The sequence below is a fragment of the Chaetodon trifascialis genome, chromosome 5, assembly GCF_039877785.1.
Source record: "Chaetodon trifascialis isolate fChaTrf1 chromosome 5, fChaTrf1.hap1, whole genome shotgun sequence".
Classification (NCBI taxonomy): Eukaryota; Metazoa; Chordata; class Actinopteri; order Chaetodontiformes; family Chaetodontidae; genus Chaetodon; species Chaetodon trifascialis.
In genome coordinates this window covers 12,263,940-12,278,364 of record NC_092060.1, presented here as the reverse complement: position 1 = coordinate 12,278,364, position 14,425 = coordinate 12,263,940, and positions in this window count along the sequence as shown.

The following is a 14,425-nucleotide window of genomic DNA, read 5'->3' as shown; positions in this document are numbered from 1 at the left end:
GGCAAAGGTGGAAAAAGAGGTAGTGTGTGTGGCAGAGAGTGGCTTCAAGTTAATAGTTCAGTCATTACTACTGCTACATTACTACTTGTACTTTCTGTCTTTCTGCAGGCATTTCAAAGTTCTAGCGAGCATACCTCAGCTTGGCCCAGTTCCTGGAGGTCTTTGGGATCAAATAACAGGTTTTTTGAAAGGTAAGAAACTGCATCATCTCCACATTTCAGGGTTTAATAGTTTGTATACAAACCGTTTACAAGTGTGTACCACATAAAAGTTTAACTCATGCTAGTTGTTGTTTATCTAAACATGTACAAGTGTAATCATCTGCTCTGGCATTAGGTGGATGTGACTGAAAGGAGAAAATGTAGGTGTACTTGTAGTAGTATTAACAAATTATTCTTTATTTAGTTCAACCCTCAATCCATTCAGAAGAGTAAATAGCATTCGCAACCCAAGTGGAGCTAATCTAAACTGAGCTAAAATAAGATAATCTCAGAAGTCAGCACAGTGCACACGCCACTAATTACAAGAGCCATATGGTTTTTTTTTTTACGACAGTTATATCTGCAATAACTAATATTGTTGGCCACTTGGGAGCAGCAGAAACAATCCCTAAACACAATCCTGAGGTATTATCACCTTTTGACTTGACATGTTGAACTTGTTAGCAAACAGTTGCCTATCCTGCAGATATATGATGAAACATTACTATTCATATGGAGTCATGTTTCTTTAAGTCTGGTATTTACTCTCTTTTTTAGCTCTGTTTTTGGTCTCTGCCAACTCTTGAGGGGAATATCTGGCTCATTAGCCGCTAAATGCTCCACTATGTTCACCAGTCACTATTTGCCTTTGTCGGTCAGCCAGCTAGTCTGTCACTGTACAGTCATTTTTTTAGAGGCTTTTTAAAAAAAAAAAAAAAAAAAATGGCTACCTTCTCTGCTCAAACACTTAGAGAAAGATACATTTGAGAACAGTGTAAGTGAATCAAACAGTGATGTTCCTGGAAAACCAAAACAATGAGCTGAAAGATGGTAAAATGCTTTCTAAAGCTGATAGGAACTGTAGAGTCAGGTGATAATTTTGTGTGTGTTCATCACTATGAGTGACCCCTTTCACATACAACCAGTCATGTGATCTATTGTTAACATAATAATATTGATTATAGCCACAATAGGAAAAATATTCCTTAAAAACTATTCACTATCTAGCCTCTTGCTCCCACATTTCCCATTCACAGCCCACATAGGGCTGATTAACTGGGTTGTCTGCCTGGCTTTAAGTATGGCCCCTACGTGTTGCCAGAAGTGCTTTGAGACACAAATTCTCTGGTGTGAGTCGTGGGAGGTACGAACTGAGCATGGGTGTTTCTGTTTGCTCTGTACATTTTGTTCCTTGGGGAAATCTCGCTGATTAAGTGCTACTATTTTGACAATATGTCAACTCACAGGGAGTAAAGATGAATTTATGTGCTTGGCAGTTCTGTAAACAGCATCACTGACCAACATGTTCCCAACCTCATCCCAATGCCACATGAAAAAAAGGGTCAGAAGACTGCCTATTTTAGTGCTGCTGTTAGACTGTAAAACTGTAATGAATCGTTTTAATTAAAACCCATGAAGTGCCTTCTCTTTCTTAATTTCTCTTCTAAATAAATCTTTGGTGTAGCATTGGTGAGTCTGCATGAATTCTCTATGACACATACCAATTCCTAAAATGCATATGTATGTTTCTTTATTTTTAGGATCGAGCCCCAGGCCAGACCACTGTGTGAGTCGCCGTGGGGATAAAAGGGCCCTTTATTAGAGATGGCACACAGGGGTCCTTCATAAGGCCCACATGAGCACTTTATAACATCTGACATAAGCATTTATGCTTGTGGTTCCATCACTGACACTGCGGGACTGATGGAGTCCAGTCTTATGGGATTGGAAGGCTTGCTCTTATTCACTTTCTCTCCCCTCTCAACTGCCTTCCAATCAAGAGAAAGAAAAGGGAGAAAGAAACAGATGGGGTTGAATATAGAAGCTGAGAGAAGAGAAAGGAGAAAATCAAAATCTAGTGATGCTGGACCAAAAACACACAGAGGCAGTTGGATAAACACCATGAACTTTATATAAAAGCTCTGAGGGGGCTACTAATCATTTTAGCCAGTGCTATATTAGTGTGCATCAGAGGTGTTGACTGACTTTATTGTTGTTTTATAGAAAAACAACTCCAAATCAACTCATATGAGTGTTTTCTGATCCTGTGCCCTATATCACTATGATGGCACTTTTGTCACTGTTTTCCAAACAAAAATTTGACTGTTATAAAAATGAATGATGGTTTCATTTGGTCAATCAACTTAAGGACAAATTGTGGATTGGGAAAAAAAAAAAAAGGCTAACAGTGTAGAACCATGCTAGCGGCTCTGGAAGGATGAGGTTAGCAGTGCTTCGACTGAAATGCTAACATCAACATGACAACATGCTCACAATAACAATATAAGACTCTGATGTTTAGCAGGTACAGTATTCTGTTTACCATGTTCATCATCTTAGTTTAGTGTGTTAGCATGCTAATATTTGCTAATAGCACTACATACAAAGTATCACCGAAGCTATTATGGTTTATCCTCTGAGTATCTTGAAGTACTGAATTTCATGGCAAACTGTCGCTGTCAAGACATTTCACTCCACCACGAATATCAACCTCATAGTGGCAGGAAAACTCCAGGGATCACTAAAGCCATCAAGATTCATCATCTGGGAACCAAGATTCTTTGAATAAGTGAAAACTTAAAAAGCCAAATGATCACCAAAGTCAGTGATTCATCCTCTGGAGACCATAAATGCATGTTTAAAAAAAAAAAAAAATCTTGGCAAACCATCCTTTATTTGTTGAGATGCTTCATTCTGGGTCAACTTGGTCAACTGACCAACCATGATGTTTCCATCTCTAGAGCCCTGCCACTAGCATTGCTAAAAACTTCGTAGTCAGCATAAGAAAAACATTATGGTTTTGGTTAAAAAAAAACAAAAAACTATGCGGTTAACTTTAGGGGAAGATTATGGTCATGATAAAAAGAAAACAATGTTGACAACAGAGAAAGGGGATGCAAACAGCAGCTGCTCATGTCACCCAATCATCTACTGTATTCAGACCTCTTCCCAAAGAGATTTTTTGCGGTGCAATAACAACATCATGCTGCTTCCACCTTTGTTTCTGACAGACAACAGTCATAATTCGCACGGCCACACAAGGTCCCTCTCAGAAAATCATAAACAGGGGTCATTTAAGGCATTTGAACAAACAACCAGTGCTGTATTTTTCTTGTAAGGACCAGTCTCCAAAATTAGCCAATGTCTTCCAGGTCAGGAATGTTAGATAACCTGCTACCAGTTTTCAGGCCATGCCCAAGTGTTTGTGTTTGTATCCGTATGTGTGAACATTCCTTGCATGGCCAAGCATCAGAGCTGAGTGCACAGAGGGGGGTCAGGGGAGTGCTTGTAGACCAACTCAGTGAACCCTGGAAGGCCGGTTCATCCTTCATCATTACCTCGTGCTGAAAGATCACAGTAAGAGAGAGGGAGCAGGCTGTCTTCAGTTGTTTGTGTGCACACAGAACACACTTTTATCCTGCTCACAATCCCTTATCTATCCCTTAAAACCTCACTTATCCATTGCCTCTGAGCACATTTTATTGAGTCTTGTAATAAATCTGTTCTCTGTATGGTTGGTTGGTTGGATTTCAAGGCATGAGACTAAAGTTATTTGTTATTTCTGCAATTTCTGAACCTTTTTCACACAGATTATAAGTCCTTCAATTCTTTACATAATAATTCTGTTTTCAAGAGCATAAACAACAAGATAGTCTGATGTATATAAAGCTCCTCATCATTAAACAAAATATATCAGACATTCATGCGTATTAAACAACCACAAATAGCATTTCAACCCCAAGGTTGAGAACTGAAGCTCTGCAGCTCTTGTGCAACAAGTTGAAATAAACCGGGCCCATAAGTACTTGTTGCAATGTTGATGTCTTCCTCCAGCATGAACCTCACGTTTGGCTCTGAACTCTATGTCAAGGGAGACCACATGGCAGAGCAAGACATTTTTAAGGTCCAGGGAGCCTAAGAGCAGCGAGGTGCAGCTTAGTTTTCATGACATAGCGATGGTGGGCGCCACTCATCTTCATGGTTGCGGATTCCAACCCCCAATCTGATGATTATGCTGTCTTGGCCATCCCAGCGTGCGTAGTCATACCTGTGGGTTGGATGGGAGCTGCAGACAGCTAGTGAATTGAAGTTGAGCAGTTATGGTGCGAGAAGAAGGCCCAGGGTCTAAACACGGTCTTAGCGGAGTCCGTCATGGTAGGTTTGGTGAGAGACACAGACAATGGCTCCTCCGGTGCCTCTGTGGTTATCGGCTCTTGTGGTTGGAGCTGAACTGGGCTGCGGTGTCACATGATTTGAGTTAGCTTAAACCTGTATGTCTGCAGGCTAATGCTTCTGGTTAACAGTTAGCCAGTTTGTATGTGTTGTGGGTTAGATTTAGGTGCTAACCAATGGCCAGGCGTCTTTGTGAGGCCCAAGCTGGCTGAAGTTGCTGTGCAGGCTCATTGCTGGTTGAATGTGCGCTGTTGGTTTGGGTTAGAGGGAGTTGGCCATTGGAGCTGAGGATGTAGCAGACATACACACTGGTGGGAAGTATGTGGTAATTATTGTGTTCAGGACTGCCATCTGTCAACTCTCCCCTTCTAGATATTTACTGGACCCACATTCCTCCTGCTGGGTTGGTGGATGGGATGCACTTTGTAGTGTGTGTGTGTGTGTGTGTGTGTGTGTGTGTGTGTGTGTGTGTGTGTGTGTGTGTGTGTGTGTGTGTGTGTGTGTGTGGTAAATGCATACATGCAGGAGACAAAGTGGTGTATATGGTGTGTGCACCAGATTCTGTGCCCTGGGCCATCTTCTGTCATCATACCTTATTGTCCAGTTCTTCTTCTCTCCCTCCCTCCCTCGTCTCTCGCCCTTTCTTATTTTCTTGTGGTTTATATCTCGTCTACAGATTCAGTTTGTGTTACTGAGTTATTTACATTTTTCAGAGACGCAGTTATTCATTGCATATACAAATATAACTCAGTCTGTTTATGTGTTGTGTGTATGTTAGATTCCAAACATTCTCCTTTCTCCTTGTAATGATACGCGAAGCATTAGGTGCATTAGCTGTGTGTTTTTGGGCTGGGGGGGTGAATGCTTTCCATTAGAAAAAACAAAATCCTTTCTGCATTTTTGGTTTGTATACTTACCCACAGTCTGGAAGGTTTAATTTGTCCACACTGTCGGTTTTAAGTGTACCTGTCATGTAGTGAACTGGGTTCACCTCCACAATTTGAGCAGAGCTCTTGGCTTTGCTCATGGAAATCAGTCTAGAGCTTATACATGGGCATTTGAGTTTTCTGTTTGTGCTCTACACTTTTGGAGAAATCAATTAAAAGTTTGTGTTTGAACTGATTTGACTCTGCAGGGAGGGATGAATAAATGAATACAGATGAATAATGACTTGCGCTTTACTTTCCGTCTGTCACTTTCCGGCTCTGTCTCTCTCTGTCTGATAAAGGAACAGTGGTTCTGGTCTCAGGAAGGAGTAGCTTTAGTGGCACTGCCTGTGGAGCCAGAGCTGACTTTGAGGATTATTATAATCCAGTTAGATAACAAGAATATTATTTGGCAAAGAGCTGAGAAGGCCTGTAAAATTGTTATGGCGTAAAAGAAAATAATGCACAAGAGAGACATGAGGGACAGACAGAGACAGAATGAAGGTGATATGAGACAGGCAGACATGAGGCAAGTTTCACCAAACGTCTCTTACTCAATGATCTGCCTACGTATCTAGGATGAACATGCAGGCATAGCTGCTTTGGTTTGGTCTGACATGCTTTCTTGTAGCCCCACACAGGTCTACCTAGCATCCCCAGACTGAGACATGTGGTGATGTCAGAGGAACGACTTATGTCTGAGAGCTGCTTTTGGCAACAGGCCAGCAGGTCGGTCAGCAAACATAACCCGTGTCCCCTGTAGCGTGTTTGATGTTTGGAAGTATATACAGCCGGCAAGGCCTGAGCAGTGGTCTTGGCTGTCTTGGTGGGACCCTTGAAGGAGTTTGTGTTGTTATAGGAAGGGTCCCAAGCCACGGCATTAGCTCTTATTCCCCACAGCCACTCATGACAAACCAGCAGGCTTCAGATGTGGCTTTTCCACACACACAAGAGCAGAGTGGGTCAGACTAATATTTTATAGACCTGTAAAAACAGCACCATAAACAGAGGCTTCACTGAGTAACACATGGGGGTCTTGCCCTGTGAACCAACAACCCAAAGAGGCAATGATTTTTGCGTATATGTGCGCACATGTGTGCAGCCGTTCTGTCATTATGATGCTGAGTGTTTAACCCCCATCTGTAAAATGAGCTGTGTGATTCTACATACAGTGTGTGAACTTGGCAGTTTATAAGACCTGGCAGTCGGTGATGCACATCCACTGCATTCAGTGTGGATGTAGTCTCCTTAGCACCGTGTCAGGGACGACTTTACTGACATCTCAGCCTTTCCTCAAAGGTCTGTGTTTCTCATGGCTACAAACTTTATTTGTTGGCTGCATCTCTCACTGGCTTTACTTTCAAAATCACACTTTTCTAAATCAAAGATTCCAGTGAAATATAGTTCTCTGAAATACTGTATAGTGGAGGTGTTCCTAGAATATGTTGTTCCTAGAAAACTGGGTGCTAAGTCTCAGGAATGCATCTCAAACCAAAATATGGTTGGAATGGTTTCTGCGAAAGCCAAACATGGAAACAGATTGACACCACGACTTTTGGCATTATCAAAATAGGGCATTGTAGGGGGAGATGGCATGGTGAGGAGCACAATGGAGGGGGGTGGGGGTGGGGGGTGGAGGTGTCTTATAACAATCATGTTGCTCATGATTCGGAGTGCTGAGATGACTGATCCACTGAGCTAGCATTCTCCACTCAGCAACCTTAGGTGGTGGGCACTGAGGCCAGCATTGTTATCTGAGTCACACGCATGCACACATGCACACGCACCCGCTGCTGCGCAAAGCCAAGCATGAGTGCCACCACACATGAATGGAGATAAATGCAGTGAGCGCCTGAGGTTTCCAACGTGGCTGTGTTATATGAGTAAATGATTAATCCACATACTTGGACCCTGTCTCCTGTCCGCAAGCAGCATACTCCAAGGCCACACAGCTGGTACCAATTTGCGTGCCCCCGCCACATCGTGATCCAACTGCATGTGTAGGAATCATGGCTTATCGCGGCAGTAATTCACTCCTTCCTCTCATGCCGAGGCTATTCTTGGCCTTTCTGCCTCTTTATTTTTAGTCACGGTTGCTTCTCTGGGTCATTGAAGTGGTCTTGATGTGGTGTGTCAGCTCAAAGCAATGGACCCTGGGTCCTAAACTGTCATGAATCACCTTTGGGATGCATGCTTCAGCATAGACACAACATCTATGACCAACACAAAAACTGCTTTGTGTGGCTTTGTTCCTCTGCAGATGGTCCTACTCACCTGGATGTGGTGGGTTCAAGGATGCATTGTTTTTCAGCTGTGTTGTGTGACTGTTCATGTTTGGGTGTACATTTACGTGTGAGAGTGCGTGCATGTTTGACTCTACCCCTCAGTGCATCAGGTTTACATGGTATCTCCCAGATTTTCCAGACTTTTGTCAGGAAAATCTGGGCCCCATTAAAGGTTTGGCAAATGAAAACACAAATAAAAATAGCCTGAACAGTCTCTGATAAATCTTCATGTGAGGATGTATTCTTTAAAGACATCAAAGTGGTCACTCAGGACATGTGTTGTATTTCAAGGCTGTGACAGACCCTGAGGTGACCTCGTAGGAGGACGGATGGCCCCCGGGCTCTTCATTTGATGACCTCATTCACCATATGAACTCGTCTCCCCATCCTCTGTGTCTTGGCTCATCCCCGGGATCCTGGGTGGACTGAGAGCTACAGGGAACATGGAGTGCATCCCAGATTAACATAATGGAGTTAATTGATCAACTAAAGTTCAGTTGGGGGACAGTCCTCGAATGCACTCACTCCTTTTCTGTGTGTTACTCACTGAGGTCCAAGATTACCTCACTCCATTCATTGCTTCATACCTGAATGTGAGCTCTCGGGTCATGTCAGATAGTAATGACAGCTTCCTTTGTCTGTTGCCTTTTCTTTGTTCAGCTCTCTTATTACTGTTGTGGTCAAAGGAAAATAACGGTAGATTGGAGACACTTAGCTCCAGTTCTTGAGAAAAATGTAGTGAAACATTTCGAAACATATTAAAGGAATAGTTTGATATATTGAGAAACTGATTTATATGCTTTTTGACTTAGAGTTAAATGAGGAGATGGTCTCATTTGCACGCTAAATACGAAGCTACAACCAGGAGACAGCTACCTTATTTCAGCATAAAGAGGGACTATTTCTTCACCGGGTACAGTGACTTCTGGAGTCTTGTTGTCACCATTAGTTTGTCAGGCACCCAGCAGAGACCCCAGGAAGTGACCACGACTGGTAAAGAAGTTCAACACTTAAAACCCTGTAAGACTGTGGCTAGTCCTTTTACATTTTACACAAAAACAATATATAATGTGTTGATTAGAGAGCTTTAGAGGTGGTAACTTTGAACAGGGCCAGGCTAGCTACTTCCAGTCTTTGTGCTGGGCTTAGGTATGAGGCTTGAATTAGACATCAGTAGTATCAATGATCTAATCTAAATCAATAATAATAATCAATAAATAAAAGTGTATTTCCTAAAATGTTTTACTAATTTTGCTTTAAGAACAAATTTCACAACACAAATTACTTGAAAAATCTAAGAAATTACCCATAAATCACGTAAATAAATGACCCATCTGTAGAATTTTGTACTCGACCCAGCTTCATCAAATGTGCTTTCCAACAATGTGAAGGCCATGACCACTATAGTTGAACAAACAAGCAGCCTACAGTCAGGAGGTATTTACGCACCACTGTGTTAGGGTGAACATTGGGCTCACATCATCGATGTCCTTCTTTTTTGGCTGGCTGTTAGTGGACGGGGGAGGTCCAGGTGTATGACGTGCTAATCCATAGGAGCATTGAGTGTTAACTGTGTTGAGCTACTGTTGGAGTGACAGAGGGACTACACCTGTTTGCTTCTTGTTTTTGCTGAGAACTGTGAAGCTGACTTCCTCCGAAATTTATTTTCTTTTTGGACTAACCACAAATGACAAAACTTGAACAAAAATGTCTTCAATAAACACCATTTGGTCTGGCAGCTTGTGGGGCCTGAGCTTGAACTAGCTGTTGATGCTGACCCGAGGTAAAGTCCCAAACAACCCACTGCCTGGCAGTTTTCACATTCCTTCCTTCCGTCTTCACTATTTTCACACAGACACACACACAAACTTTATGTTAAAAAGTGACTCCAGCCTTAACACTAAAAGACCAGATTGCAAGTCATTCTTGTAATAGTTGGCAGCAAACTTAATGTTAGTCCCAGTGACAACACAAACAAAAACACAACACAACTAAAACATTATGTAAATCAGACAAAATGTGAATGACTGGGAATAGCAGCATTTATCATGCTTTGGAGAAATGTCTAATTGACCTCAGTTTGCCTTTCTTCTGCACTGATGCACCCTGAAGAGATAAAAGTGGAATACAGCTTGAGGATATAGAGGAAGAGTAAGTGGAATGAATAGCAAAGCAAAGCAAAGCAAAAATAATGACAGCAGCCGATGACCTTTGACAAAGATTGAAGGAGACAAAGGGAGATGCATGAGAGGAAGTGTGAGGGGTGAACTGAGGTAACGATTAATGAGAGAGAGGGAGAGAGAGAGAGAGAGAGAGAGAGAGAGAGAGAGAGAGAGAGAGAGAGAGAGATCTAATCTGCCATCAGCTATTCGGGGATTTACCAAGATGGTGTTTTTACTATCAGAGTTACTGTTAATTACTTCTCAAATATCAAAGGAATATTGAATTTGGAAAGTTGTTTTGACAGCATTTGACATGCTGACAAACATTTGAAAGAATTTGAAAGTTTAACCACAAAGAATAATAAGTTAGAACTAATGTCTTTAAAAATATTATCCTATTCTATTAACTTAGTGATGCTTTATGAATCAGTATTAAGCCATAGTTCTTGGCTAGTGTCTATCCTCCCTCAACACAAAGCTTTTACTGTCAGCATTTTTTAACTAATTAACTAAGCAGCTGTAGAGCATTCGAACCAAAACGCATTCAATAACAATTTTTAACATTTAACATTTCTAATTTTAGATTTGATGTATATTTGTGGTGTAATGACTCTTAATTGGGGACTTATTAACAGCAGACAGTGAATAAGCTATTAAAAAACAGGGCTCCCACTAGTGGCCATCCTAGACAATGTTTGCAATTGCGCCATGGCGGGTTTCACAAGTGTCCCAGAAGTGTCTCTCCACTCCACTCCTTGGAGAATATGCACCTAGTCTATTTTTGATAGATACCATGTCAAGCTCCACAGAGCAGATTGAGCCAGACAGGAAGTCAGACACAGGAATGACAGAGAATCCATTTTCAAAATAAAACACCCTGTGCATACTCCCAATCGTATATCAACAATGAACACAATTAAAACAGACTAACTAAATCATGCTACAATTTGTCATACCTGGGAGTCCAAATTTGTATTACTGATTAATGAAGGGTTAAAGGAGTAATCCAACATTTTGGGAACTACACATGCTTTCTGTAGCTTACCATAAATACAGGAAATAGGGGCAACCAGCCTGGATCTGTCAACTATGAGGCTGCTAGACAACCAGTGAGACTTTTGGAAGTCAGTGTACATGGTGCTGGTTGCCAAGGCTGTGTCCAAAATCACATCCCATCCATCCATTATCTATACCGCCTATCCCTTTCGGGGTTGCGGGGGGCTGGAGCCTATCCCAGCTACAATGGGCGAGAGGCGGGGTACACCCTGAACCAGTCGCCAGCCGATTGCAGGGCCACATGCAAGGACAAACAAACATTCACACTCACACCTATGGACAATTTAGAGTCACCAATTAACCTAATGAGCATGTTTTTGGTCTGTGGGAGGAAGCCGGAGTACCCGGAGAGAACCCACGCATGCACGGGAAGAACATGCAAAGTTTCACACAGAAAATCCCCTGACCGGGATCGAACCGGCAACCTTCTTGCTGTGAGGCACGCGCACTACCTGCTGCGCCACCGTGCAGCCAATCACATCCCTATTTACTATATTATAGTGCACTACAGACTCAACTGTCTGCCACATTAGTAACTCTGAAATCTCACTTTACTGGTCACTATTGGACTACTATTACTACCTGTTATACAGGCAGAACTGACTGCATGAACCAGAGAGTGATTTCAGTCCATGTTCATGCACATGCACATGTATGCACTCCTGCACACACCATAGGATTTTATTTTATCAGGATGCAGGATGATTTTTTCAAAGTTTCCTGAAGCTCTTTAGAAAAGACAGACTTTCTCTTCAGCATGACAGCTAACTGTTAGCATACAGGTTCTCTCAGTAAGAGCCTATGACTCATAGGCCAGCAAAAGCCTGAACACATTGATTCACTGGGACGCGTACAGACTAATCAATGTTGAATTTAGTCATGTGGTGCATTTTTTATGTTTTTATATTAGGTTACGTAATAATGATTGTGACAGAACATGCTAAATGTCTATATAAGCACAGAAAGCAGGTATGATAATTATCATTTTAATTGCAGTGAAAACAGAGAGATATTAGTGTTTGGCAGGTGTATGTCGGGGCTCGGTACCCCATGCTTGAAAAAGGGTCAATTCTGGACAAACTGGGACATCTGATCACCATACCTCTGGTTCCAGCTCCATATTTAGCATTCACATATGACAGTGTTATATTGATCTATGTAACTCTCAAAAAAGTGAAAAGGGCGAAAAAAGAAAGTGAATAAGCACATTTCTTAAAATGTTAAAACTGTTTCTTTAATGTTTTATTTTTCAACCATTACTGAACCGTATATTTAGTTCCAACATATCATCCCTTCGCTCAGTATGGCTAATTAGAAAGCGACAGAATGAAGGTTTGTCATGTGCAAGTGTGTGTGTGTGTGTGTGTGTGTGTGTGTGTGCGTGTGTGTGTGTGTGTGTGTGTTTGTACCAGTCTGGATCTCAAATGAAAATACACATCAGCCAGCAAACCATCCACAAGCACATAAAAGAGCCAGAAGCCAAAAGAAAACCTAATTTTGGTCCTAAATCATTACACCTGTGTGTGACAGGCTTGGACCTCTCTGGGCATTGTGTGTGTGAGTGTGTGTGATTGAAGGTTTGCGAGCTGCCAACACTTCAGTTCTTCCGACGTCTGGCCAAGCACAACACTGGCATGGTTGCAAAATGGCCATAGCAAGTGCCTGGCAGGGGCATCCAAGAAGAGAATGCCAAGCTGAGGCAGCAAGACTCAAGTCTATGCAAAAAAAGGTCACACCCTCACCTCTGCCCCACAATCCAGGCTGCCACAACACAGGCTAGACTGACAAACTGGCATCTCAGTCTAGTAGCTATTAGCACACCAATGGATTCATCAAGTTACACCACCTATGCAGCAAACTGGTGATCTCTAATGACACCAGATTCATGCTCATATCAGTCATTGTAGTCTAATCTTTCAAGATTATGAGAACCATAGGTCCCAGACCACTGGCCTTGGCCTCTCGCTGAGCTCCAGCACTGACATAGAATCATATCGCAGACATTTATCATTATTAAAATTGAGGAATTGAAATCCTTCTTGTATGTTAGAATGACATTTGTATATTTGCACATTGCTTCTTTCTTCTTTCTTCTGCACCATAACTATTTAACTGTTTTCTGGGAAAAAGAAGCACTGGTAGATATTATTTGTCAAGTCCAGTTTTTCCACCATTCATCACAGGGGCAGGGGTAATTGTGGAGGGTACAGCCTATGGAACATTCCATTGAGGGAGGAATGATGGGGGTGGATAGATTCAGTATCTCTCCTGTGCTGGACACAGCCTTCTAACTGTCCTCCATTAAGGCATGTGTTCTGATGAGTGATTCAGTGTGTCTATATTGGGCAGGAACTCGAAACAGTGACATGAAAACGCAGTTGGCAGCAGCCTCACAAATCCCACATCAGGCCCAGGGAAACCATAATCACCACTTTCGTTTTTCAGCCTTGTTTATTTCAGAGGCTGGGGTTACAATTAAGACCATTTGCCTTGCAATTACTGTGTTAAAAATAATAAAACAATTTCGGCCTACCTAAAATACCTGCATTTTGTGTAATGATTCAGGGCGTGCAAATTGAAATTGCAATGTTTGGACATTGTCAGGGAGCTGTGTGAAGCTGCCAGAGTGATAGAACTATGTTTATCTGGATGTTTGTCTGCTTCTGGATTGCTAGCACTTTGTCAGAATGCAGCCAAACCCTGGTCACAATTTCTGCCTGACCTTCACAGGATAATTTTAGCTGTGTGGATGTATAATGTCATGATTTACTGCAAGGATTAGTTTTTCAACAGCCACAACGTAACTGAGGAACGTCTCCCGAGGGCCAGTAAGTAAATTCCCTTGTCAGTAATCCACCCCTGCTACATACAGCCCCCCACCCCCTCCACCCACATGATCCCCACCACACTACTTACCCTAATTTTCCCAATAAAGTCACACAACCCAGCCAATCTCTGCCTTCAGACCAGCATAGCCATGGATGCACACAACAAAAAAAAGCTCAGACAGAGAAGGACTCTCTATGTCTATAACTTTGGAAGCCGACAGAAGCCGTAATGTTTTAGGTATGCACCATTGATGACCTGATACATGTTTTTTGCAAACTGCAGAGATGGTAATGCAAAGGTGTGATTGGATGTGTTGATCCTGATAACATTTATCAGTTTTGTTAATGCAGCTAATTTAGCTTGTATCAATACTGCTTATGCAATAAATTCTCACTCCCGATTCGACACATAGGGACTCTTCCTTAGGACAACTAAGCATTGCTTTTTAAGACACTGGGTGCTTCTTTAGCATCATTTTTCAACATTTCAACAAATATACGTCACCCAGATAGCAATGAACGGTTACAGTTTTAAAATAAAGCTTGCTGTGAACAATAATGAACATGTGGTTAATGCTGTGAAATGGTCACACTTTCAGGGACCTCTGTTGGTCCCTGGACCTCACGTTGAGAACCACTAATCTATTTTTTCAGTATTCATCTCAAATGTCCCAGAAATTGTGCATTTATGTGTGCAAAAACCAAATTTTTGCAGCGTGTACGGGTGGGGTGGGGGCCCCAGGGATTTCTTGCTTGGAGCCCCAAGAGACCCTAGCAACGGCACTACATGCAGAC